At 38.0% G+C, this 24,650-nt stretch overlaps 1 protein-coding gene across 3 annotated transcripts in view; it reads left to right on the top strand.

Annotated features, from left to right (window-relative positions):
* Positions 1-24,650, top strand: part of CHD6 (chromodomain helicase DNA binding protein 6) — a 144,096-nt gene that overhangs the window by 23,767 nt on the left and 95,679 nt on the right. For all 3 annotated transcript variants that reach the window (XR_005553654.1, XM_039319138.1, XM_039319137.1), the window contains exons 2-3: positions 12,236-12,559; positions 23,924-24,053. The gene's annotated coding sequence lies outside the window, so the exon portion shown is untranslated. The remainder of the gene's footprint in view (positions 1-12,235; positions 12,560-23,923; positions 24,054-24,650) is intronic.

Here is a 24,650-nt window from a genome sequence, read left to right as displayed (position 1 = left end):
ATGTGAATGAAAACTACAATCAGATATGATTATAAAATATAGTATGAAAACAAAGACTTCTGTCCTGTTAATCATGTGAGATTGAAGAATGTAACTAAAAGAGTCAGCACTGGTTTTTTTTAATGTTTTGTTTTTTAAAAAATTATGACGCCTTTTAAAAACAATTTTAAACAGAACTGATTAGTATTCATTGCCAGTTTTCAATGTCATTAACTAAATCTTGAGTAAGGGAACTGCTGTAGTCCATTCCTGTCTTTCAGACTTGACAAAGCAAAATACTGGGCCAGTTTTCTTTAGGCCTCCATCTTTTTGTATCCAAAGTATAAAAGCATGGTGGAACTTTCTTCCGTTTATACATCATATTCTTACTGGGTTTTTTTAAATGTCATTGTTGGTACATTTTAAATTTTCCTGGGCTAATAGTTTTCCACAAACTTGCTTTTTTTTTTGTCCTTACTGTGCTTCTCTTTAGAATGACAGCATTTAAGAAAAAATACACTATTTTAATCCTATAAGGCAGTGATGGAAAATCTTTTAGAGACCGAGTGCCCAAACTGCAACCCAAAACCCACTTATGTATCGTCAGGTGCCGGGTGGGCGTGGCCCATTGGGTGGGCGTTGCTGCAGTGGTAACGGCAGACTGGGTGGGACTAAAAAGTTCAATCAATCAATTCCACCTTTGCAAGATTTTTTTTCCCCCCGGGAGTTGAAATTGATTGATTGATTGAACCAATTTTTTTTGCACATGGCGGCAGAGGCCTAAAGCGAAAAGGTTTTATAAAACCCCGCTGAAGTCCTAGGAGTGGGGCAATGGTGCGTGCCACAGGTTCGCCACCATAGCTATAAGGGAAGCATTATTATTTATTTACTGTATAATAATTTTGAAGATGAGAAATATACCGTATATGCCGTCGTATAAGGCGACTTCCGCAAGCGCTAAAATCGGCGCCAAAGACGGGGGTCGTCTTATACGCCGGAAATACTGGTAGTTTCCGGCGTATAAGACGACACTCTAGGAATGCGGCTCGGTGACAAAGATGGGGGTCGTCTTATACGCCGGGTCGCCTTGTACGCCGACATATGCGGTAGTAAAGTATTGCCCTTTATTTGAAATTTTAATGGCAAATGTATGTATTAGAAATGTACAAATTGATTTCATTGATTTTGATCCTACATTTAAAATATTGACTACCAAGGGTCAAAATCATATTTTTGTAAGCTTTCCTTGCCTATAGAAGAGTGGTGGTAGGAGAAGGAGGGGTTGTATAAAAATGTTGTGAATAGCTAAGAAATCAGTATCCTTAATTATTGAAGGAAATATGCCATGACAATGTCATGTTGGTATAACAAATAAGTTATAATTCTAATGAAGAAACTGAAAACTTATAATGAATTCAAAATTAAGAGACATTAATTTTATTTTCTATTTTCTAAAGTATACACCTGCAACTTTCAGAATAACAATAAACTGATGTGTGATATATATCATTAATATATAAAAAATAGGTGGTATTGCCAATATACCAGGCCACATATGTTGGTTAGAAAGCACATGCTGCTAATTTACTTTTCCTCTTCATATTTAACTATGGTGTATGTATGACTTCTTGCAGACTAAGCAAGTTTGAAACAAGCAAGGCTTCCATTTCTAATTGTTCCTAATTGATATTTGAAAAAATAATCAGCATAGTATTTCTTAGTACAAATTTAGTATATTAACAAGTGTCTTACATTTAAAAATCTATGGAAGATTGCAGACTCTGTTTCTGCATCTTTACTGCAGTCTTCATATGTCTGTTCTTGTTCAGGAATCTTGTCCTAATTCAATGTGTATATGCAGACTTAGAGCTTAAGAAGATAAAAAGCCATTGCCCTGCAAATACTGGTTCCCAAAATCAGACTGTTAACTAATATTATATGCAGTTTTATTCTGTACATTTATTTGCTGGATATTGGCGAAGATAGCAAGAACTCTTTTTTTTTTTTTTTTTGAAAAAAAGGATAGTGTAGAACAGCGGTTCTCAACCTATGGGTCGCGACCACATTTGGGGTCGATCGACCATTTCTCGGAGGTCGCCAAACAAGGCGATCCGCCATTTTTCCCCCTGGGGGGGCGCCGGCGCGCATGCGCGCCACACATGGGGGCACCGTCGCACATGCGCGGCACGTTTGTGTGACGGGTCGCTGTCACACAAACGTTGAGAAGCACTGGTGTAGAATAAACGGATTTATTCAAGAATTGAAATATCTTTTTATGTTGGTGCTGATAGTTTTATTATAGCCAGAAATGAAAGAACCATACTGATTACTTTACATATTTTGAACATGATACTAAAAGACTATGTATTATCATAATTTAATCATCATGATTTTTTAATTAGTAATTTATTGACTACATTTATATCAGTAATTGAATGGTTCTTTTGTCTACCCAACTGATAAAGGTATGTACAAATAGTCCTTGAGCAATGAGTGTTTGGTCAGCTGAACAAATTATAGTAACAACCAGTCCTTGGAGTTCCTTCCATCCCAGCAACTCCGTAATCATGTAATTGTGATTGGGGTAATTGGCAGCCCATTCATATTTATGACCAGTTGTCAAGTGCCCCATAAGGTCAATTTTAGGTCAAAATGGTAGAAATAAACTGTTAGTATATATACAATATAATATACATGATTGCCATTGGCAAATTTTCCTGCTGGCTTCTCCAGAAAGTCAATAGGGAAGCCAACATGGAATGAGCTAAGTCTTTCCCACTTGTGCTGCACAGGTCACACATGCATCCCTGGGCATCCTCCCTGACCTGCACCTTATCCCCACACACCTTCCATAATCCACATGGCATTCCTCGATACACTATAATCAGTAACACTGGCAACTTGGACTGCAGGGATTGCCACCCCTAAACACTGCAGTCATGTTTTATGGCTGCATGAATTAATGATGGACATTCTGATTCCCATTACTGTCATAAGTTGGGGACGATATTGTGATTCTTTCAGCCCCAAGTCTTTTTATTTTTTTCAGATATTTTAATAATAATTTCAGCATTTCTACTGCTCACTGTATGTTTTTTCTCTAATTATTGCAGTTTTATAGTTTATTGCTAATATTTATTGCTGTTATTATTGCTGCTCTACTTTTTGTCCTATAATGTCCCTGTGTTGTTTTCTATATTAATTTATTTGTTTGATTTCTTTTAAAATAAGATTAATGATGAGTACTGGGGTATCACTGTAGTTTAAATCTTTAGTGATACCTTAGTACTTGTCATTAACTGGTTCCGGGAGATGTGACAAGTACTAAAAACAAATGCCAAACAAACCACGTGACTTACCACGTGATCCTTTGTTTCAGCCGGGAAGGACTTCCTCTCTGTCCCTTTTCCTATGTCAGCGACCTTCCCAGCATGGCCAACTTCTTGTCTGCCCTCTGTAGCCATTCCCCTTTTCTTTTGCAGCGATCTTCCCAACCTGGCCGACTTTCTGTCCATTCTCCGCAGCCAGCCCCCTTTTACTTTTGCCTTGAGTACCAAACAAACAATGAGTCCCGGGACAACACTATTGTGTCAAAATGCCTAGTATTTAGTGAAATACCAAATTCAACAAGTTTTGAAACAGTTGAGCACCGTTGTTAGTAAACTGGATATCTAATAATATATATATAATAATACTCTCTGAGTAGAACTATTAGTTTTATTATCATTTGATCCAGTGGTGGGATTCAGCCAGTTCGCACCACTTTGGCAGAACCAGTAGCTAATTTTTTGTTGCCCAGGTCCAGAATGGACTTCTGGAAGCAGCATCCACATAGAGAACCGGTTATTCACATATTTGAATCCCACCACTGATTGATCTAGCTGTGCAATTCAGGTGCTTGTTTTAAGTCAATTGGTAGAAAGAATATACTGTTAGTATTTATAGAATATAGTAACAGAGGCATTTCAGCTTGGATTCCTACATTACTGTCAATGCACCTCACTTCACCACCCCCACCTTCGCACAGCAGCTGCATTGTAGACATACATAGAACTTGCTGAAGGATTTGTGGAGCAGTCTGCTTCTTTCATATTTGAAGGCAATGGATTGTCTCTCCTAGCACTGCAAAATGTACCTGCCCCCTCTCCTTTCAAACATTTTGGTGAATTCCAGGGAAGGGACGGAGGCATTTCTCAACGGAATTACTTCTTATGGCTGGCTGCATCTTTCACAGCAAATCTCTCCCTCCCACTCCTCTTTAGACCACAGGAATGTTGTTGTTTGAGTTCCCTCTGGATTGCACCACAGATACTTTGCTTTAATGTTGCAGCCCTTTTTGCTAGCCAAGATGTATCTAACTAAGCAGCCATAGCTGTGAACAAAAGCTGATAAGGTTGGCTTTTCTTGTAGGTTGCCAGTGCTTTATCTGTGCATCTTTGCTTACTTCAGGGAATTGTAGAAGGGCACTTGATAAAAGAAACAAGACAGGTGGTAGTGCTTCTAGGCGTATATATTAATTAACAATCTGATTACATCTCCAGAACCTTTTCTGTCACTGCCTGCAGGTTTCCATTAAACTACTAACCTGACCCAATTTCTATTTCACCTGTAGCCTGAGACTGGGCATATTGTATAATATAATGGGCTGTATTGAGGTTCCTGTACATCAGCAGCCCCCCAACCTTTTATGCACCAGGGATCGATTCCATTAAGGGCATTTTTTCCATGGATCTGGGGGGGGCATGCTTCCACGCACTGCCGGATCCCACGCTTATGCAGATGGGGCTTTGCTTGCTTGTGCAGACTGATTCTTGGCAGGCTGCGGACTGGTGCTGGTCTGGGGCCCAGGGGTTGGGGACCTCTGCTGTACATAGTTCATAAGGAATAAAACCTAGTTATTATGAGTAAGCAAACAGTTTATTGTTTGGAGAATTTGTACCTCAATTCTTTTGCAAGCAGAATACACTAATATATTTTAATTTACTTAAAAATATTTTTATTTCTCAAAAAGTATATTGAAGCGAATAATAAGTTTTCTATTTTAAAATTTTAAATTTTTAAAGTATAAACATTTATATGACAAGACTAAAAAAAGAGAAAGATAGTCATAATTTATTTTTAATAGTAGCATCATAGATTCCACTTCTTCCCATATGCATCTTGATCCTTTCCTCCCCATCTTTTTATTGAAAATTATTGTTATTACTATGGATTGTTATTATTTAAATATTTACTGGCTTTTAATTTTTGTAAGCTGCCCAGAGTCACCTCTAGGCAAGATGGTGGCTCACAAGTCTAATAAATAGAAAATAAAACATAGTTCCAAAAGTTCTAAAAATATTTTTGCCATTGCCAGAGCAATAATCGAATATGGCTCTGAGCAGGGCTTTTTTTTCTCATAGAACGCCCAGAACAGAATTCTGGCACCTTTTATGGATGGAACCTTGTAGGGTAGGCAAGGCAGGTTGTATGATGTGTGTGAGTTCCGGCACCTTTTTTTTTTTTTTTTTTTTTTTACAAAAAAGCACTGTTTATAAGTAACTCTACTAACAGTAAAAGAAACCCACCATTATTATCATCTAAGCACCATTCTGTGTGGCAGTCCTTTCTTGAGGATCTTGTTAAACCAGTGGTTCTCAACCTTTTTAATGCCGCGACCCCCAACCGGTTGTAAGTCGAGGACTACTCAACTGGTGCAGCACCGTTTGCAGAATGGGACTTTTGGCAGGCTCAGCAGGACAGAGACAGCCTGGACAATTCCTATTGGCTTTTGAACGCCAATAGAATTAGACTCTATTCAAGAGAGTCTATTTTATTGGCTTTCAAAAGCCAATGGAATAAAAGGGAGTAGCACAGCTAAGGACAAGGGGAAAAAAATGGCGGACTGCGTTGTTTGGTGACCCCCGTGAAATGATCGTTTGACCCCAAATGGGGTCCCGACCCACAGGTTGAGAATCACTGTGTTGAACTGTCAAACCCGTTCTCAATAAAATGTGTTTAAATAATAAATACATAATATAGTAAGATGTGCTTTTTTATTAATCCATTAATTGAATAACAAGGTAGTACTCTTTATGGTATAATTATACCATAAACAGTTGACTTCACTAAAGTTTAGTGAAGTTAACAAACATGTTTGGAGTCTAGAGACCATAAATTTTATTGTTGCCGTATACATAATTGAAATAAAAACTACATATTAGTTAGAGGTTACTGAAAATAAACATAATTTGTTCTCTATCCAAGTTCATATACCCCTGGGGTTTCTGTACCTCAGGTTAGGAACTCTGCTGTATGATATCCAGTAAAATGAAGTATTTGAGAGGGAAAGCTTTTCTTTCTGTTATTCTGTTATAAGTGGGAAAACTCTCTCATGGAACAAGCTGAACAAATTTTAAAGCCTGTTGAGTCCCAGTTAACCTTGATGAATACAAAGATTTAAATGAAATGTTTGGTAGTCCCAAATTGTAGATGCTTTTTTAAAAAGCCTAGTTCTTTGACTAGTTCTTTGAATTATGCCAACAAACTTAGAAGTCAGAGTAATTTAGAAGAAATTCATATTCTTAATAACCATTGTTGTGAACAATTTACAATTTCATACTTTTCTTAAAAACGAAAATCCCAAATAGTGGACAATATAGCACAGTGCTTCTCAACGTTTGTGTGACGGCGACCCCCGTCACACAAATGTGCCGTGCATGCGCGCCGCCGCCCCCCTGCGTGCCCCCATGTGTGGCGCGGCGCGCATGCGCGGCGCCCCCCTGCGCTGCCCCATGCGTGGCGTCACTCCCATGCGTGGTGCGCATGCGCGACGTCGGCGCATGCGCGGCACGCATGTGCGCACCGCCCCCCCGAGGGAAAAATGGCGAATCGCCTTGTTTGGCGACCCCTGAGAAATGGTCGATCGACCCCAAATGGGGTCGCGACCCATAGGTTGAGAACCGCTGATATAGCACAAATGATGTAGCTAACCATCTGCCTCCAGAGCTAAATGTTTAGTCCCCAGAAAAGGCAGATAGTGGCTGCCATATTAAATTAAACTGATCAAAGATTAAATTGGCCTCAGTAACTCCTGAGCATACTGTAGGAATAAAGTTAGATCTCAGAGCTCTCTCAGACTACGAACTAGCAACATAATGTCTTCCAATAAATGGATTTGTATTTTAAGTTAATACTATCTAGAAAGAATGACTTTCTGTCGTTGTCTTGATTAAACTTCAGTTCATTAGTCTACTTCCTGCCCATAATCACCTTCAGACAGCCTGGTCACATGGTGACAAAGAAAATTGAAAATCACAAACAAATTTTAAACTAATGAAACAGAGGTACAGGGTAACAACAACAAAGATTACAGAAGACAAATCAATAAAAAGAGTAGTAGAGAAAGCAGTAGTGCTCTGAATCATAAATCAGACCTGATCAAGATCTATCCAGAAATCAAGTTTCTCTTTCCACATAACAAAAGTGTATGTTCAAGGTAAATGGGAGGGATTTTAGAGCACTTTGATGAACAGGAATTTGGAACAAAGTCAACTTGTATTGAATGCACACTATGGGAAGGATGATACAAATAGAATAGTTCATAAGATTTCCAGCTCCCAATCCATTTAGGTAAGAACCAGCACTTTGAATTAAACCTGGAATTGATCCCATAGCAAAACAAACAAACAAACAAACAAACAAACAAACAAACACCCTTACAACCCATTGTCCTTCATCCCTCTTGTCCCAGCCAATAATGCCATTGGTAGCATTTTTGCATTAATGAACGTACAATTATGTTTCCTCCTTCGGTATATTTTTTTTCAGAATAGTAGCCATGTGAATAAAACTAATTATAGTGGAGAGGTAATGTCTGGCCCAGAGTCACTCCCTGAACTGTGGGATGACTTGAATCTGGATTTCTCTGATCATAATCCAGCACTTTAATCATTATACCTTGCTGGTTGTTTTAAAATAAAAGTCTGACTACATGAATGCTGCTATCAGATTTAAGATGGCAGAATAAAAAAAATAGAGCACTTGTTAAACTAAAGTCTTTACATTCATTGAAATACACTTAAGTATCCAAAGACTAGAACAGTGGTGGCGAACCTATGGCACGCATGCCAGAGGCGGCACTCAGAGCCCTCTCTGTGGGCATGCATGCCATGCCCCGGAGATGGCAACTGTCCCTCTTCAACCAGCCACCCGCTAACTCACCGAGGTCCCATGTGGCTAGATACATCCCAGCCTGGCTGGTTTCCCTACCCCCCCATCCCATCCCTCCTGGCCTCACATGCTCTCCTTTTCCTGGGCACGACCCACTGCATCGCCTTCTCATCTGTTGGCCATCTGTCCAACTCAGAGGCGGCTTCTCTAAACTGCTGGCGGCGGGCTGCAGAGTGCGCTGGTCGAGGTGCCGGATACTGTCGGCCCCCATGCATTTGCTGGCCTCTGGGTGTAGGGGCCGGTGGTGTCAGGCAGCAGCCACCTTGGCCCCTGCCTCGCCTTGCCCTGCGACAAGGGCACTCCCACCCTGCCTCGCCTCGCCTCATCTTGCAGGATGAGCCTCCTGCCCACCATCCCATCTGCCAGAGATCCCCTGGATCTCACCCAACCCTGCCCAGCCCCCACAGGCATCCCTCCCCACGAGCAACATTGAGGTGACCATACCCACCTTGGCCACACCCACCCAGTCTGCCATGACCGCCACAGCCATGCCCACCCAGTGGGCCATGCCCACCTGGCACCCGGTGATAAATAAGTGGGTTTTGCGTTGCAGTTTGGGCACTTGGTCTCTAAAAGGTTCGCCATCACTGGACTAAAAGTATGATATTGGAAGCAATTATTTGGAATTTTTCCAATAAATATACTGAATTGTCTTGTATGTTACTTTTATTATTAATTCAGCATGCTTGTGTAAGTCCTTCCGTTATTATTTTTTATCAGATATGTAATTAAATGCATTTTGAAAAGTGTTGAATCTAGAATCGGTTCAGTTATTAGCCACTATAGCTTTCTACAATAATATATAAGGTATCATCCAAAGTAAATGTCCACCCACTAATCCATATAGGGATTAGAAATGTTCCATGGTGACCTGATTGGTTTTGAAAATAGGACAACAATATGGGACAAAAAATAAGAAATATTGGCCGAGGAATCATGTAATGAATAAATTAAAAAGTGGAAAAGAGGTAGGCATAAAGCAAAACTTACCCTGTTTCCAAGAGAAATAGAAATTTTTGTCTGGGTATGTAAAGCATAATTTTTTTGTGGAGGTTATCATATGATGTGAATCTAGCCATTGTATTTGCAAAACATGGTTTATGATTTGTATTATGCAAACTGAGTTAACTGTAGTTGATTTAAACAAATTTACCATCTTAGTATGTTTATATTAGTATGTTGTATGTATCCAGGCATTGGTACTTTATTCATAAGATTTTGTAAAGGTCCAGAAAAACTCGAGGTAATACGGTAATGAAGATAAAGAAATACTGACTACATTATTGCATAATGCTAACCCAGAATTTTTAAGTAATGGCTTACTTTACAATTATTGTCAGGTATGATTGGTAGCTTCATATAATGATATACCAGCAGTTAGAGAAAGAACAATATATACTTGCACGACAAATACACAAAGACAGTTAAAAGCACTCAAAAGGGTTCAGAAATTAGATTTTCTAGATATGTGGCTATACTGCAAATCACTTTCTCAAAGAAACCCCCATAATCTTTTTGTTATTCTGTCCTTAGTAACGATGTTCAAAATCCAGTGAATGGGGCGTGCACCGAGTTGGGACATAGCCACAGTGTATAATTAGTTAGTTTTGTCAGTCAGAAATGATACTGTCACATTCTAAGAAAGTCGAAACTTTAGAATAATGCTACCTTGTTTGTCCTAGTAAAGATTTTCTAAACTATTGTTATTATCAATATGTGAGAACTATAGTTTAAAACTGAATTATTGCTGTCAGAACAGTGGCTTGCTAAAACAAATCACATTATTGCTTTACATCAGTGTTTCTCAATCTTGGCCATTTTAAGATGTGTGGACTTCAACTCCCAAAATTCCCCAGCCAGCATGACTGGCTAGGGAATTCTGGGAGTTGAAGTCCACATATCTTAAAATGGCCAAGGTTGAGAAACACTGCTTTACATCCATACTTCTGCTGTATGCTTCTGCTGTGATGCCATTACTGCCTGGTATGTATCTGAGAGTGTTGATGTGGTTGCGATCTTTGTGGTACATGTTTTTATAGAGGTGATGGTAGGAACACAAGGGAACGGGTAAAAGTCTATTTGCTTATTTTGGCATAGTAGCATACAGTTACGTTAGGAAAAGTTTTAATTTTAACTGAATTAAATTATGATTCAGAGAATAAAATAGATTTTTAAAAAGATTGTACTTTTTGCCTTAAAATACCTTTAGAGCATTTTAAAATCACTGTCCAAGAAGCTTGTATAGGCTATTTTACTTTAAAATATAATTGCAATTGATCTCTCTTGACCGATTATTTGCCCTCTAACAAAAAGAACTGGAATTCCAGTTCTTTTTGTTAGAGGGCAAATAATTGGTAGTCCTCGACTTACAATAGTTTATTTAGTGACTGTTCACAGTTACAACGGCACTGAAAAAAGTGACATGAACTTTTTCACACTTACGACTGTTTTTTTTTTTTAAAAAAATAGGCATTCAATAAGGAAAACTTTTAATACTGTAGTTCTCAGAATACACTTATGTTACAGGTAGTCCTCAACTTACGACCACAGTTGAGCCCAAAATTTCTGTTGCTAAGTGAAACATTTAACAACAACAACAACAATAATAAAGTTGGAAGGGACCTTGGAGGTCAACTAGTCCAACTCCCTGCTCAGGCAGGAAACTCTATACCATTTCAGACAAATGGCTGTCCAGTCTCTTCTTAAAAACTTACAATGTTGGAGCATTCACCGCTTAATCAGTTGTTCCACTGATTAATTATTCTAACTGTCAAAACATTTCTCCTTAGTTCTAGGTTGCTTCTCTCTTTGGTTAATTTCCAATCTGTTGCTTCTTGTCCTGCCTGTTAAGTCAGTTTGCCCCATTTTATTTATGACGCTTCAACCGTCATAAATATGAATCAATTGCCAAGTTTCTGAATTTTGATCACATGACCATGGGGATAATATAACGGTCATAAGTGTGAAAACTGATCATAAGTCACTTTGTTCAATACTGTTGTAATTTTGAACTGTCACTAAATGAATAAAGGAGTGCAGTCTTGATTTTTTTTTCTTCACTCCCTGTAGTCTATCTGAGCTAAGTTGATGTTTACACAATAGTTGTTGAATTCCATATTTAAGGCCATCTCTCTCTTGCTTTGCGGAAACCACCCAGGAATCTTAGGGCTGAAGGTTAGATTGGGAAGTTAACAAAACATCCCCTAATGGAAATATCCGTAAAATCATCAGGAAATAGTTCATTTATTAGCTTTCTTTACCACTGCAATTATAAACCCCAGTTAATACACAAAAAGAATATAAAATATTCAAGGTACAGTTATAGTACAAATAGGTTATTTATTATACAAACAGAAAACAATTGCTGTCTAAAACTGAAGCAATATTTAAAAATGTCACAGAACAATATTAAAGGCTCTCCAGAAGAGCGCCACTTGTCTTAACTTGTTTCTGGATGTTAGGTAAATTTGACTTCCAGAGAAAAGGTGTTCAGTAACATGAGGGCTTCTTATCTCCTGATCTCAAACCCCCCCCCCCGATTTCATGGAATCACCATACTATTTTTCTTAGAATTTTCATATCACACTTTGAGAGAAGAAATTTTGGAGATACTACAATGCAAAGTCATATAGAATAAAAATAGTACTTTAAATTCTTCCCAGAAATCTATTGGCAATCAGTGCAAATATAAAAAAAATGAGCAGATGAGCCTCCATGTTGTGATCAACTGCAGTTTCAGGCAGTCTTTAAAGCAGTCACACAGAGCACATTGCAGTAATCCAGCCAAGTGTTAACCAGACAAGTTTCTCTTGCAAGATCCTTGCAATCTGAAGTGTTGCAACATTTGAAATTGGACAGAGGTTCTCTTGGCCACAGCCATTTGCCCATCCAATAATAGCTATGAGTGTTCCCTGGTTGGAGAGTAGTACTCAGAAATAGTGCCTTTCTTTCAAGAGACAATGCTAGAGATGACAAAGAACTTCCATGAACAACCAGCAATTCCATCTTACTCAGTTTCAACTTCAACCTGTTTCTTCCCATCTAGATCCTAAAAGCCTCCAGACACCAGGACAAGACTTTGACTGCATCACTTCTATGATCCGGGTGACAATGTACAACTGGGAATCATCAATGTATTGATGTTGCTACACTCTGAACTGATGGATGACTTCTCTGAGTGGCTTCATGTAGATGTAAAAAATAGGAAGGAGAAAACCGAGTTGTATCGCACTGGATCAGTTTTTCCTTCTCTACAGCCTTTGACTAGAACTGTCCACTGAGGAAGGAGTGGAATCACTGGACACGGTGCCTTGCATACGGTCTGAAAGGATACCATAGTTGATGGTATTGAAGACTACTGGATGATCTGGTAGGACCAGAAGGTTTATCTTTCCCTTATTGAGGTTTCAGCAAAGGTCATCAATCAACAAGCAGTGTGGTTTCCAGTTATTGCCCTTAATCCTGACTGAAAGCAACCCATATAATCTGTATTCTCTACAGAATACCTCACTACACCCTGAACAACTTTCCCTAAAAGAAAAAGGTTGGAGACAGGGTGATATTTGTCCCATAAGAGTTAAGTTCACTTAGAAGGAGATTTAATTGTTTTTAACACTTTTGTAGTAGTTCACACTAAATGTTCTTTAATATTAGTGCCAGTTAGCATAGACTAAAAATGTAAAATTTCTGGACATTTTGGAGCCTGGAAAAATATATTACTTTATTCTCAGAATAAAGTAATATATGTTTACTTATTTCATATTTCGTATTTCAGATAACTGATAGTAATTGATAGGTTAAAATGTTCTACACTGATAACTTATACTATAGTTTCCTTGGTTTTTAATTGCTATGATGTGTATATTCAGTCATTGTGATTTGCAAGTTATACTTTGTATGTTTAGTGCAATATATTAATTAATCCAATTACAGTTATTCAACAAATCATATTTTTAAACAAGTATTGAAATTATTTTTTATTTGGTCAGGTGACCTAATTACTTCTGAACTTATTTTGAGAATAAATAAAAAGCTCATGCCATCATCTCAATATGATACATTTAGAATTTTTATAATAATTATTTTTTCTCTCTCTTATGAGTTCTTTTCTTAATTGTATAGAAACTTTGGTAAAGGCTGGTGACTGGGAATGATTGTATTATGACTTGTCATTTATTCAGAGAATCAGTTTTCCTAAGCAGTTAAATTTTTATTAAGAATAATATTATATAAAGAAATAATATACAAATAGTCCTTGACTTACACTCACAGTTGGGACCGGAGTTTGTGTCACTTAGCAATATGGTTATAAAGCATGATGTTATGTGACCACATTGTTTAGTGATGGCAATCCTGGCATTCTCCATTGCCATCATTAATAAAATTCCACTGGTCGTTCGCTGACAACCCACCTCAGGCTGTGTCCTTCCCAACCCCAACCTTCAGCTCCAACCCCAACCCCAACCCCATTTGCCTATTCTTCCCACATCTCTGTCCTTTTGGCCACCCTGCACCTGCCTTGTTGGGTGGCAAGCAGCCCCAGAACTGCACAGCTGCAGATCTGGAGCTGCAATAAATCCCTAAGCCACAGCATTGCGCAAAGCTTCAGCCACCCCTGGAAGCCTCAACCACCCCAGCTCAGCTGAGCAATGTAACATAAAGAGGGGTGTTTTTTTGTCATGAAGGGTTTTTTTGGGCTGCAAAAAGCCCCTGAACTGCAGTGTGAAGCCCTTGTAGTGTGAAGGCCTCACCCAGCAGTATAATGCAAAGCCATAGCTGCCCCAGGAGGCTATAGCCACCCCTACCACTCTGACTTTTAATTCCCTGCCACCCTGTGCTCTCTACCACCCTAGCTGACCGTCACCATCTTATTGCTCCCGTTGCTATGAGATATGCCTGGCCCTTTGCAAGCCAGCTTCTGGGCATATAGAGCCATCTTCCCCAGGATTTATGAGGAAGCTGCCGTCCACCACTTGGGGAAAAAAGTATTGTGTGGCCAGAAGGTGCTTTGCACAGCACCAGGCCAGGCATGCTTGGTCAGCAGTGGAAGCAAAAAGACAGTGAAAGTCAACTAGTATAGCAGAGGTTACAGAGTGCAGGGAGGTAAAAGGACATAGAGGTGGAAGGAATAGGCAGGTGGGAGAAGTTGAAACATTCCCTGAGGTCTTAAATGTGGGCAGGCTGCCAAGGGCCTAGGTTTTGATCACATAACCATGGAGGTGCTGCAACAGCTTAACTTAATTGGTTGTAAGTCCATTCAGTGATGTTGTAACTTTGGTCACTGAACAAATGATTGTAAGTCAAGGACTACCTACAGACATAATTTGTTTGATTTCAACTATCAGAACTTGATGTACATTTACAGAATGGCAACTTTTTTTTAGAGGACAATATCCCTCTCTTCATAAACTCTTTTTCCATCCCTCTTTTAACTTTTAAAAGTCAACTCCTTTCTTGCCCTACTTACTACAAAATTTTCTTAATTTTCTGTCCCTCCTTTCTTATAAGAAAATATCCAAGTAACTCTTATCTATTTTAGTAGAATGCAAGTAATGTACCAATTTATCCTAAAGCTAACCATGGCTTAGCACAAAATATGCTAAGTTTACTTTTAGTCCAAAGCACTAGCTTAGATGCCACTAATTTACCCAGCTTTAGAAGGATGAATGTATGTTTCATTCAGTTTTGGTTTTTTAATGTACAAATGTAGCTTGCATTCTTAGCATTTTAAAATTTCTTTCTCTATTGCCATTTTAGGGTAAGTTATTTTTCAAGGTCCCTTTCACTGTTTTATCACTTCTTCTTTTACCTGCATATTTGCCTAATGAAATGCTAGAGAGAACAGAGTATTTTCTTGGCTGGCATGAATGTTTGTGTATCCTTTAGCTAGAATCTGCTTAAATTAGCACTTCTATTTTTCAAGGACACATATGCTGGAATGTCTGATAATCTCATTATCTGCTTTTTATTTGGCCTTCTGCAACTGTATCTTTCACTGGCTATATTATCACAATATACAGTACTTGCCTTGATTAATTGAATCACAGTTTATTTATTGTTACCATTTTGACCCAGTGTTTTGGATCCAAGTAAACCAACTACAGAGGCTACATCAGGTTTATGGAATGTGGTATCATTTGTTTCCAAATGATCAAGACATAAAACTATATGGGCATATATCTTCGGAGGGGCAAGTTTATTTTTAGTTAAAATTTAGCTGTGTTTCCATAATTAAAAGATGCAAGACATATTTGCAAAATATGGGAAGTAAAGTACGTTATAATTTTGACACTTATTCACATGATAAATTTATACAAGAATAATTTCAGTTTGAAAACTGCATTAATTTTTATTTTGGAATTCATCAGGAATATTCATTTTTATAATAATTTGACTAAACATTACAATTAAAAAGATAAAAACTAATACAAACTAAAAAAAAGAATAAAAAGAAAAGTGCAGAAAAGAAGAAACATTAAAAAAAAAGAAAAAGAAAAGATATATAAAGAATAACTTCCCTCTGCATCACAAGTATAAACAATTGTAATAAGTTATCAACTTCCCTTAAAATATAACTAATGATCTCTTCAGGGATAATTATTCTTTAGGATGACTTACTGCAATCAAAATTTTAAACCATTTAGGCTATTGCAAAGGGAATTTGGATCATGTAAACTGTGCAATAGGACTATACTTAAACAAAACATCTTTTCATTTGGAATTTGGTTTGGATACTTCTACAACACTGAAATTATTAATAGCATTGAGATTTTGGGGGAATATTTATTTATTAATTTTACAATATTTATATTAAATTTAAGCATGTCTATAGGACTCCTGAATCTATAGCATTTTCGGATGGAGAAAATCTGGGACCATTGTGGACAGTATCTCTTCTAAGTAAACTGAAATAGATTTTACAGATTCAGAATCATTTTTCTCTATACTATATGTGTGATGTGTCTCTGAAGATTCCCTGAAATGTTGTTAAAGAAAGAAGCAATATAGGTAATCCCTGAGTTACAAGTGTTCACTTAACGCTCATTCGAAGTTACGCAATAAGCGCCTCCTAGAGTTTACGAGCAAGCCTCAAAATTACAAATATTGCAGCACCACGGCAGTTGTTCGCCCTTACGATGACTGCAGAAGCTCTGCAACGTTCGCCCTATTCCCCCCACTCCTTACAACTGCTTCCCCCTCCTTTCCTGCCGTGCTGGACACACGCACCTTGCAATATCTGTCTCCTCTTTGCTGTAGTTTCTTTCCCTTTGAGGGAGAGGAGAGTCAGCTTGGAAATGCTTTTCATGCCGACAGTGGAAGCTCCTGGGTACCATAATGTTGTGCAAGTTCAAGTACAAATTCCCTGCAAAAGACATCATGGCCCCCAGAAGCTTCCATTCTCGGGGGGGGGGAATGTTTGCTTTGTTTGCATGCCTATGGAGCAAAGTGTGGAATCGAAATCGGCCAGACACAGGAACCAATGCTGTCCGTGGCCCAGGTGTGCTGCTCACTCATGTGCGTCAGCCTTGGTTTGAGGGTAGAAATGAAGCCTTCAACTGTGTGGGGAGGCATTGTGGAGCCAGGCTCCTTGTACTTGTGTCCAAGCTGGCAGCAGCAGCCTCCACCAGAGCAGCCATGATCCCCCCTCACCAGCCAGCCAGCCATCCCGCCCGACCTACTCCTTGCTTGACTAGCTGGCTGGCACAAATCCTGACCACTCTTTTCTTGTTGTCCTCCCTACTCAAGTGGCGGTAGTGGTTTGAGTTTCTTGGCTCCATTTGAGTGGAAAATGCAGGCACAGCAACAGGATTGCTCTCAATAAGGCTGGTGCACATGAGCAAGCAGCGCACTCGGGTCTTTTTGAGAACAGTCCTGCTGCTGCATCTCCCCTTTCTTCCACTTGAACGGAGCAGAGAAACTCAAGTCACTGGTGGTTGCAGCCACCAGAGCAGCCATGATTCTCCCTCCCCAGCCAGGCACCCACCCTGCCTGACCTACTTGTCTGGAGGCCGGCTGACTACTCGTCTCCTTGTCATCCTCCCTACTGAAGTCGTGGTAGCACCTCGAGCTTCTCGGCTCAATCCCAAAAGAAGAAAGTGGAGACACAGCAGCAGGATTGCTCTCAAGAAGACTTGGGTGCACTGCTCATTCCCATGTGTGGGCCTTATTGAGAGCAATCCTGCTGCTGCGCCTCTATTTTCTTCCACTCAGACAGAGTCAAGTACTGGTGGCAGCAGCCAATTTTGCTGCCTTCCCTTCCCAGCCAGCCAGCCAATCCTCACCACTCTTCTCCGCGAGTGAGCAGTGCACCTCAGTCTTCTTGAGAACAATCCTACTGCATCTCTGCTTTCTTCTACTTGAACGGAATTGAGAAACTCAAGACACTGCCGCTGCTTGAATGGGGAAGATGACAAAGAGAAGAGCAGTCAGGACTTTTGTAAGCCAGCCAGTCAGACAAGGAGTAGGTCAGGCAAGATGGGTAGCGGCTTGGGAGGGGAGATCATGGCCGGTCAGGTGGCTGCCACTGCCAGTGGCTTGGGGTTTTGAAGCACCCATAGGCGCTGAAACACTTTTTATCCAAATGGAAACCTGACAGAGACTGGAAGCTCCATTTGCCTGGAATGGGCCGCTTGAGAAACTGACCCTTTTTGAGCATCTATGGGTCATTTGAAAATGAAGCAAATGCTTTGTTTCCAAACACCCCATAGGTGCTCAAACTCTTTATACCTGGATGGAGACCTAACAGAGACTAGAAGCTCTGTCTGCCTGCCAGTGGGGTGTTTGAGAAACGGAGCATCTCGCTCCATTTTTAAATGTGCATTTGCATGCAGATGGAGCTTCCAGTCGCCCCAAGGTCTCCGTCCTGGTGAAAAGTGTTCCAGCAGTGGTGGAAAGGTGTTTGGAGGTGTTAGGTACCGCAAACACTGCAAGAGTTTGGGCTCTGAACTTGCACGATATTATGGGCACCCAGGAGCTTCTATCCACTCTCCTCTCCCTCAAAGGCAGATACTGAGCAGAGAGGAGACAGATCTTTTCAAGGTAAGTGAGTCCTGCACAGCAAGAAGGGAGGGGGAAGCATGAGCTATCGTAGTGGGTCAAGGAGGCCTTGGGGGCTTGTTCCATCACTAGGCCCTCCATGGTTTTCCCCACCCTGAGATACCTCATGTGTACTTAATGAACCGCGTATTCGCCCATGCATTCGATTAGCGAATGTGTGGGCAAAAGCAGGGAGTGATCTCATTCAAGGTACTAGATTCACACCCATGAATTCTTGAGTTACGAATGGAGTGGGCAGGCTACATTACATTTGTAATTTGAGAACTACCTGTAACGGAGGATTGTAAAAAGAAACTAAAATAATTTTTTGAAGATAATTTAAGTAAAGTCGCTGGTTTAAGGATGGTTTCTTCAGATGATAAAAGAATGATTTGGGATGCAAGTAAAGTTTCTATTAGAGGTTATTTTATACAACATAATAGTGAAGTTAAAAAAGTCAAAAGAAAAACAAGCTATTTTAGATTAAATAAAGAGAAAAGAAGAACTAATAAATTCTTCAGAGAAGATACATATTTCTCAACAAATTAAGCTTTTACCACAGTAATTACAAAAGGAGCAAGACAAGGATGCCCACTGTCCTCTCTCTTCTTTATTTTAGAATACAATAGAATTGAATACTTTATTTGACCAGGTGTGATTACACACACAAGGAATTTTTCCTCGGTACAAAAACTCTCAATGTACATGCAAAGCAATAGAATCATCATCATCACAATACCAATAAGAGGTGATAAAGAAGATAAGGACAATAATAATACTTCAAACATATAAAATGGGTACATAGACAGTTCAGCAGAGTGGTGGCACTCACTCTGTTCAGGAAATACCAAATGTTCATGAAATACTGAATAGCGATTTGAATATGACAGGATTATAAGAGTAAAGAATCCTAGTACTTAAGGCACCAGGGTAAAAACCGGGACTCTGTCAGTTCTAGTCCTGTCTGAGGCATGAAAATTGGATAGGTGACTTTGGGCCAGTCGCTCTCAGTCTATCATGTTAGGCTCAGGTGACAAACTGGTTGATCTGAAAAAAGCCAACCAGATCCCGCATTTGCAGGAAAAATCCTAAGAAGAAAAAGAAAAAAAATATGACAAGTGTGAACTGTATGTTACTTCAAAATAATCATGTTAAGGTATGGAATGAAGTTTAAAAAGATACTTTACAATTGGAGAAATTACAGTTGTCATTGTAAGGGAGAATTTCATTGATAAAAATGAAGTTTTACTGGTATGATGTTTTTGTTTCATAAAATATCTGTTGTGACAACTGATATACCATTTAAACAATGGCAGAAGAAAAAAAAACATGAGCTAAACATAAAGTGCTACAAAATGCAGAGGACTGGGTTTACCTGATTTGAAATTGCATTTCAGTTTGCTACTTGGTTTGGATGAAGGAGTGACTGCTGCTGAGAAACAAAAAGCTTTTGGAGTTAAAAAAACATGATCTGAGACTTGGGTGGAATAGATATTTGTAGTATGACAAAGTCAAGGTCAATGTGGATTTTACAAGAATAAATGAAAAATTCTGAGATCCTTGGTGCTCTCTAAGCTTACAGATGTTTCATTACACAACTTGGTAACATCATCAGTCCTAGCACTTTTATTATCCATTGAAAATAAAATTTCTGCAAGAAAAAACCAAGGTCAGAAAGCACCAAGGACCCCATAGTTCAATCCTGAGCTACAAATATTCCTTTCTTTAAATTGAATGTGATAAAGTAGGCTAAAATTTTTCATTATATGATATAAATGCAACAATGGGAAAATAGATAGCTGAAAGGGTTTTATACACCAATATATAAAAACTCTTTAAGATTATAATATAAGCTTTGTTCAAGAATGTGTCATGCTTAAGAAATGACACAATCAAAGAGATCAGTATAGTAGGCAAATGATTTTCAGCAATAGTAATAAAGAAAGACTACCTATGATAAACCCAGTGGATTATTACACTTGTTTGGAAACATTTTTGTTCATGTGTGAGGTAGCTTTTTACTGTTTGCAAGTGGATTTTGTTGTTTGTTTTATAAAATGTTTAGCCATTTTTAAAAAAATATATAAAATATCCTTGAGAGAAACATAAAACCTGTATATTTCCAAGCAAGTAATCAATCAATCAATCAATCAATCAATCAATCAATCAGAGCTTGTGTGAGAACCTTCTGATGTTCATAAAACCATTTAGAAAATTGGGCAGTCTCATTTGAGATTAAACAGAAATGTTATTACTTGGATACTTAAATACAGAGAAAGAATTTCAGCATGTCTCTTTGTCAAAGCACAGAGATGATCAGATGCATGAAATTGGTATGCTGGAAAGTTCTGCATGCAAGAATAGGACAGGATAGTAAAGTTATAGATAATAAGTTCTTCACACATTATTGTTATTATTTTGCAGATATATTTTAGCTACTTTTATTAGTAGCTATAATCTGAAAAGTGACCATTGGCCATCATTAGTTGACTGCCGGTTAGGAAGTAGAAATTATTAATTACATGATATAATGTAATATATAATATAATAAATGTACAGATTTCATGCTGAAATCTAGAGTAAATTTTCAGAGACAATGCTGTTGCAGCAGATACATGATGGATTCCTTCATACTTGTTTATAGTACAACATTTCTTTTGCAGTACAGTAATAATTTAAAATGTTATAAGCTTGTAATTGTAAGCTGCTCAAGGTCACTTGGTTGAGATGGACAGCTATAAAAATTGAATGAATAATTAAATATTGAGAACAAATATTCAAGACAAAGAATATAGGGAACTGGAGATGCCTGAAAACCATGTGAGGTAAAGTCACTAGAAATTTGACTAATTTGAAAGGAATTTTAATATCTGGTTTCTTTCCTCGAAAAAAGGCCTGTCTTGAGCTGGTATTCTAAAAAGCAGGGCCTCCTTTTGCTAAACAAAGGCTTTGGACATCAATGAATTAATAAATAATTAATATTATTTCACAGGTTAATAAAATTCATTTTACCAAAAGATGAAGTTGGGAGAATAAGTATAAAGTGATGACGGAGATAGCAGTCACGCAGAAAAAATAGAACAAGAAAACTGATTATAATAAGAAAGGAGATTAAAAGTTAGATTTTGCTTCTAGGCTATAGTATAGAAGGAAAAAGATGATTAGATATTCAACGAAAGGTAAATTCTATTTGGTCGCATTGGCTGATATACAGTATATCTAGTATGTCTCTGAATACAGTTCTTAGAAATATTCACAGTAGAATGTTCCTGCTTGTGGGCCTCTTATAGGCATCTCATTGGCCATCTGGGGACAGACTGTTGAACAAAAGCATTATTCAAGTAGTGTACATTGATCTTTGCAAATGAACATTTTTTTTATAAACTTAGAATTGAGTTCAGGGAAAACCAGTTTTGTGAGTTTGCAGCAGAAACCAGCGATACACAGTGCTGATTAGTTAGGACTGCGAACAAATAGCTCCTTCTTGTTGCAATTTTGCAGTTTTTAAAAACCTGGGTATGTTATTTTTTAAAAAAATAAAGTTGATGCATTAGAATCTAACTGTGAAAGTCTTCACTAATATTTAAAGCTGAAACCAAATTTTATTTTTATTTATTTCTGCCAATTGTTTTGAGATAGTTAACTTTACCTCATGATGTGGGGTTGTCAGTTTTTATTATAGATTAGCATACAGCTTGAATACCTTTGTTGTATAAATGATAGAGCTACCTATCTTTTATACTCATTCATTTGAAGCTTAATATTACAATTCTAAATGGTTACTTGCAGCTTAAAAAAAGACCACGTGCTTTGTATGCAGAAAGTCCGGAATTCAAATCCTGAAATTGCTAGTTGAAAAAGAACAAGTTGCAACAAGAAAATCATTTTTGATGTCTGTGGCCGAACAGTAAATTCTACTCATTTATCTAACTCGGTAAATCAAATTGTGTAGCAGGTAAAACCAGCCTTGCTATTTGGATACTTTTATTAAAAATCCTTATTTCAGCTTTCCATGTTCAGTGTAGGAATAAAAGCAGCCTTCTACCTCCAGCTATTCAATGTGTTCTACATGAGTCACAATTTTGCACTTGCCTTTTTTGAACAAATAAAATGCCAATTAAATTCTCTTATTTTGGGCATTATTGAACTTTTAAATCATCTGCATAGACATGATAGTTCCACATTTCCCATAGATACTGATTTACAAGAAAGAAGCCCAGAATAGTAATCATGCAATTTTTTTTAGAGTAAAAATATAATTTATGTAGTCAAAAGATTTTAATTATTTTACTCAGTGAATTTGCAAACTACTCTCTCATTCATTGCAAATGTTTCAGAAATAACTGATAATCAACTGATTGTTAAGCTATTTTCGTTTTCTACATGGTAGGACTTCTATGTATATTTTGCTTTGTTTTTGTAACAATTGTAAACATTTGTATAAATGTATATATATTTTTATATGGACTTTTAAAAAAAGGATGTGCCCTGCATCTCATTTGTAATCAAATTATTTTATCCAATTGACTCCATTAGGTCTTTGATAGTGAAAAAAACCATATCTGCTTGATGTAATAAAAGGTACACGGGTGGTAGAATTTTCTTATTTCTTGAGATTAGTAAGGAGTACTTGAATGTTTACAATGGCTCTTAGTCCAAATTTGATTTTTACCTAATGGAACCATTACATTGGAATCTCTAAAATAAGATGCCATACCTCTGTATAATGCTAAATTACTTTTCTTGATCTTCAAGTGTTTCTGAGTTCGTGCTGTTCTGAGAGAGCTTTATTCCAGAAAACTGAGAAAATAACTTTCCTGCTCCAGAAAGGTTCTTCCTAAATTTTGTGTATCCAGCTTTCTTTAACCTTCTTGAGACAATAAAATAATAGAATAGCAGAGTTGGAAGGGACCTTGCAGGTCATCTAGTCCAACCCCCCCTCCCACCCAAGCAGGAGACCCTACACCATTTCTGATGGCAGTCCAATCTCTTCTTGAAAGCCTCCAGTGATGAAGATATTAGTTCCTTTGCTAGTTGCCCATTCTCAAATTAAAACGGTGGTAACAAATCCCAAACTATATACGCATGGTGGAATTTGACCTATGCAAAAGCACCACTAATTGGCTGCTATACTATCCTTGTGAGGTTCTTTGTTGCATGGCTTTTGCCACAAGAGTAAAGCACTATGAATCAAGAAAGCAGAAGACACAAACCATGTGAAAAACATTTCCAACTCAACCTATCTGGAGGACAAAACACTGAGAAAGCAAGCACTGCATTTCTGTCTAGGAAACAGGTTGATTTTGGAGGATTTGTGATGTTTTTTCAGAAGCTGTAATCACTTGCAAATAATAATAGTTTATTAATTTTATTAATTAATTATCATTAATACTAATAATTTTTACAAATAACTTAAAGATTATCTACATAGATTTGCAAGCTAGGTTAAAAAATTTAAAATTACAATAAAACTAAGAAATCATTTGCAGTGTTTAGGCTCTTTTTAAGTCACCTGTGATGAAACATTTTGTCTTTGGAATAAGATAGATTTGATTTGTCACTGATTTAAACATCATTTCCCATATAAATGTCCTCTGTTTTGTTTTTATATTTAAAGATGCTGCTGTGATAACTCATTCTCTTGTATGGTTTTCTTGTAATAGGAAAGAAATAATAAGATTATTTTATGCTCTTGTAGGATACTGAAATAAAAATGGATGAGATCTTACTTTGAAGTGTTCACGTTCTTTGGTTTCCAATTTTTGAACTGAACAAGTTGCTTCATTCTTCTCTTCAAAAAAAAAGGCAATGTATTGCTCCTGGAAAAGGCAAGTGCATTTCCTTTTATGTTGCTAGAGTGGATGGAAAATAGTTTCTTTCTGTTGCTTTGATTCAGCTTTCTCTTCATATTTTTTTTTTTTCAAATGAAAAGCTATCTACTTGACCAATTTCGCTGTTTGGGGATAGCAATCAGCGTGGATTATTATCATTCCACCTTGTTGTTGTTGATTTATGGACTCAGCAGCTCAAGGCAGAGTACAAGTGTTCCCTTTTCCCCACAATAGTACTATCAGGTAGATTGGGCCAAAAGACAATTATGCTATGGATATATTCTCCCAAATGCCGGTCCAATATCTTAACCATTATAGCACGCTTTCTCCAGCAGGATGGCTGTAGAGTCCAATGGATGGGTTCTATGACAGCCTTCCTGCCCGGCAGACTGGGTAAAAAACTTTGGCCACACCCCTCCTTTGGGCGTGACCCCAGTTTTGACTCAGTCTCAAAGCCCGTAGCAGTTAAAAAATTAGCTCCTGAAAAATTCAACCTGAAAGAGCGAAATTCTTCCCCTTTTCTGTCAGATCTCTCAGTTAGCCAGTTCTAGCAGAAAGTCAATCTACTCTGCTGGAGCCATTACCAGATCTCCG

The sequence above is a fragment of the Crotalus tigris genome, unplaced genomic scaffold (assembly GCF_016545835.1).
Source record: "Crotalus tigris isolate CLP2741 ecotype Arizona unplaced genomic scaffold, ASM1654583v1 scf7180000022411.5474196:2289641, whole genome shotgun sequence".
Classification (NCBI taxonomy): Eukaryota; Metazoa; Chordata; class Lepidosauria; order Squamata; family Viperidae; genus Crotalus; species Crotalus tigris.
Note: the sequence above shows the minus strand (reverse complement) of the source record. Positions and strands in the feature narration are given on the sequence as shown.